Source organism: Palaemon carinicauda, chromosome 18, assembly GCF_036898095.1.
Source record: "Palaemon carinicauda isolate YSFRI2023 chromosome 18, ASM3689809v2, whole genome shotgun sequence".
Classification (NCBI taxonomy): Eukaryota; Metazoa; Arthropoda; class Malacostraca; order Decapoda; family Palaemonidae; genus Palaemon; species Palaemon carinicauda.
The window spans coordinates 98,243,129-98,248,128 of NC_090742.1; positions in this window are offsets into that span (position 1 = coordinate 98,243,129).

Consider the following 5,000-nt stretch of genomic DNA (forward strand, 5'->3'; position numbering starts at 1 on the left):
TCAGTAACTTTGGTTCCAAATCAGAGAGAGAGAGAGAGAGAGAGAGAGAGAGAGAGAGAGAGAGAGAGAGAGGGGGGGGGAGAGAGAGAGAGAGAGAGAGAGAGAGAGAGAGAGAGAGAGAGAGAGAGAGAGAGAGAGGGGGGGGGGGAGAGAGAGAGTGTGTGTTTTATTTTACAGACTGCTTGGTCGTTACGGCCAGGCACGTGCCCATGCACACTTGCAGCCCTGAAGTGTTTGGTTGGGCTTTTAGGTTGTAGTTAAGTTAGGTCGTTGGATGATATGCAACTTTTGTTTTTTGGATGTGGGTTAAGTATAATGAGCAATTTTTGTTTTACTTATCTTAAAATCGTCCCTGCCTCTTTTGGTCAATGGAAAAGGAAGAAGGTGACAGAGAGAAGGAAGCGTCCTCTCCGGGAGAGCCCACTGTCCCCCGTCGTTTAGTTGGAGAAAAAGAGGTACATCAGTATGTCACGATGAGTAAAAGACCTCGGGAAGTAGTTGGGGAAGGTTTAGATAGGGATAATGCTATAGAAGAAGTACAAACTTCCTTAGTAGCTTAAGCTTACGTTTTTAGAATGAGTGATAGAATAAAGTTTCAGCCTAGTAGGAGAGAGACGAGAAAGTGAAGTTGGTTAGCGGATATGAGTAGTAGAGAAAGCTTGGAATAAAAATTCCTTAACCTGAAAATACTGGAACAAAAGTACAAATAAAATTTGAAATAGATATTGTGGTCATTGAGACATCTATGTGCTTTCTGATTTAATGTTTAGTTAGGAGGAATTCCTGTAATTCAATAGAGAAGAAAACGCAGGTTGGATGAGAGCTAAAAAGAGGTTAAACAGGGTTACTTAGATTTCCAATTAGTGACAGTACTATGGTATGAGGGGAGGGTAGCTGCGGAGAAAGGCTGAGAATGTATGTCAACATTAGGAAAAATGTGTTTTACAGTTGCTGCCTCGGTTACAGTAACGTTAGGTTTGACATTCTGTCTAAGTAGGCTTGTTTCTTGAGAATGCAATATGTAGTGTTGCAGAGGTTCGTCAGTTAGTTGCTGACAATTGTTGCACTGCTGTTCCGGTCTCTGTTGTGCTGCAGGGTCCTAGCAGTTATCAATGATGATTTGCCAATTGCACAGACATCCCAGTTGAAGTCAGCAAATAATGACTGCAACTTGGCAAGATATTTTTCTTGTTAATGGATCCGGTATTAGGTTTGTTGCTTCGATGTACTATTTGGCTGATCCGGATCCACCAAGGAAGACTCACCATACTTAGCTAGTGTTTTACATATGCAAAAGGCTTTCATTCGAATCTTGATGTTTTTCATTGAAGATTGAAGTGTGATAATGATTGTCTGGCCCATTAGGGCAAATTTGGCTAAGCGATCGAAATCATCATTGCCAGTAATTCCAGTGGGACTTGGAATCCTATTTAGGTTTTATATGCCTGTTGTCGCTTTGGTGAGCTAAGGCTAGGTACTGTATTGCTTTGATAAAGTAGACACTTTATGTAGGTTCTTTGTTGTTGAGAGCCAGAATAGCCTCTCGAATCTGTATGGAATATTGTGTTTCCTAATGTAGACTAGACTGGCCGAGTATTCCAGGGCTTTGACAATGGCCATAAGCTCGGTTTGTAGCATGGAGATGTGGTTTGAAAGCCTTCAGTTTCCTCTGTAGCCTGATGAAGAAACGACTGCAACTGCTGCTACAGGAATACTACGGTAAAGTGATCCATCAGTATAGTAGATACGGGGGGCTGAGGTGTTGCTAATTGCATTTTTTGGCTGCTGCTGTGAGTTGTTCTGGTGTGCAGAGACCTTTGATTGCTATTGGAAGGTTGGAGAAGCTGTACTAGATGGGGTCCAGAGACTGCTGGTCTGGAGTGATGTAGCCATCATAAGCTTCATATTGCATTTGCATTCATTTAGGTGTGTCCAGCAGTCTCTTTGCGTGCGTATCTGGCGGATCAATCTCATCCGCGAGAGAGAGAAGTCTTTTTAGGTCCTTCATTCAGAGGCAGTCTCTGTCTCCTTTGATTGACTTGAATGATACTACAGTTTCTGATGTCGATCCTGACTGGAAAGGAAATGAAGTTAGTTTCGGCTCTTAACAGGCAGAGCCTGGTCCACATTGGAGAGATGTTGATTATCCTCATGTCATTGTTTTATACCACTTTTAAGGATGCGTTTTGAGTTTCACTCAGTGAGGTTTGCGTAAGTGCTGCATAGTTGATGTGAGATCGAATTGCTTGAATGTTTGAGGGAGGTCATTTGTTTCATGGCTGAAAGACGAATTTTTGTGTTCTCTCTGAGGTGGGTTACTTCTTTGGCAGGTGAGAGAGAGAGAGAGAGAGAGAGAGAGAGAGAGAGAGAGAGAGAGAGAGAGAGAGAGAGAGAGAGAGAGAGAACTCTTAGCTTGTGTATACGGAAGATTTTTTTCAGTCTGTTCAAGATACATTCCCAAACTAAATTAAAAATAGATAATTTTTGTCAAAAAATAATACAAGAAATAAAACATATTATTATAAATCACAATTATTATAATGATAGAGTTAGGAACGTATAAAATAATTCATAATTTAAGTTCGTCCATAACTTTCATGGCTTCCCTCACCATAACACCCCTATCAGCTTTAACACGTACTCTCCTCCGTCGCCCTCCCCCCTAACAACCAAACTTCACTGTGTGCCCTATGTTGGCAGAAATACTCACGTTTTCTACACCTGAAATTAACGAATTTATAGACATTGCAGGTTACAGTGGACACCGGAGACGACAGAACAATCGTATATAACTGTACATTGTTATCCTATTACAAAAAAATAGGTAACCTGCGCCACCACCCCCGAAAAAAATAGAGGCAAGGAATTATTCAAATGACACACTTTTGAATTTTATAGTTCACATTCATAATGGATGTCAAAGATTAATATATATATATATATATATATATATATATATATATATATATATATATGTATATATATATATATATATATATATATATATATATATATATATATATATATATATATATATATATATATTTATATATATATACATATATGCATATATATATATATATATATATATATATATATATATATATATATATATTTATATATATATATACAGTTTATATATATATATATATATATATATATATATATATATATATACAGTATATATATATATATATATATATATATATATATATATATATATATATATATATATATATGTGTGTGTGTGTGTGTGTATATATATATACATATATATGTATATATATATATATATATATATATATATATATATATATATATATATAAATATATATATATATATATATATATATATATATATATATATATATATACATATATATATATATATATATATATATATATATATATATATATATATATATGTGTGTGTGTGTGTGTGTGTGTGTGTGTGTAAATATGTATACATATATATTAATAAATAAATATATATATATATATATATATATATATATATATATATATATATATATATATATATATATATATATATATATATATATTAGGGCTTTAAGCGTATGCAATGACATTGCCAAAAAAATTATATTGATAGTGTAATGGTAAACATATTAATCTTTAATATGCAACACTAGATTTAAAAAACAAAATCATAGCTTATAGTTTTAGCAAGAAAGGGCGATGAGTCAACTATTAAACATATAAATGACTTGAAAATGATATCATAAAGATTACCTCTAATCCACGAACAGCGCATAAAATTTTTTTCATTCATTAACGTAATTCAAAACGATAATAGCATAATTTTTGGATGCCTGGTCGACCTCGCTTATTATAAACATGATTATCATTTAATATTAGCCTGGTGATACGAGCAGAAAATTTATGATTATGAAGAAATCTTTAAAACTAATTATAATTAGGTGCTAGTGTTTTATTATATGAATATCGCTGCTGACATGACAGTAACTTTGTTTTTACTAAATATACTTCAATATGAAATATAGGAAACCAATTATATCCGGTAGAGAGAGAGAGAGAGAGAGAGAGAGAGAGAGAGAGAGAGAGAGAGAGAGAGAGAGAGAGAGTTTTATCTGAATATATTAAAATGAACAGGTTTACATAAAATGAGTTCTCATTTGTAACTGTAATAAAAAGAAATTAGTTGTAACCTCCCTTGGTTTCACATCATCCTTTTTCTAAAACATGGGCCAATCACAATTACACATATGGATATTAGTATATCCATCTCGCGAATCTTAATCTTCTGGTAACAATATTCACACAGGCTTCAGCTTCAGCTAAAATCACTAACAGTAGAAAATAAATAGAAAAGAACTCAGAGATCGATCATTTATTGATAAACGTTTTCCTTCAAATTGACATTGAAATTTAACTGACAAGAGGATTCAGACCTGCTTGTAATGATCTACTATGAGATTCAGGGCCTCTGTAACACGGTTTTTTCGCAATAACTTTTTATCTATGAATTTCATAAATATAACGCTTCTTCAGAATGTACATTATATCTACACATAAATTTTGACTATATTCTGCATTACGTAGGTTGAATAAATTTGGTACTTATAATGTAAAAGTGACGTTTTTTAAAGACGGGCCAACTTACTCAGAGGAAAGGTTTCGAACGCACTCGTTACGTAACTTATGACGGCATTTCTTCCCTCTTTCTCGATCGATGATTGGCTATACGTAACGAAGGCTATACCTCTGCCAACAATGACACAAAAGTTTAAATAAAAGCAAAGCAGTATACCTTTATGATCTCTGAAACCTCTCCACTGATAATTGTCATAATGAACAAACCAACAAAATATGTTAATGAATACAAAAACGCTTCGATTATTAGTCTAACTCCCAAAATAAGTTTCCTTAGGAATTACAGTCTACTTTATAGGTCACAATCAGATTGACAAGGTATAGGGAATAGTTGGTAATTTTCAAAAACGTAGTAGACAAGCTTG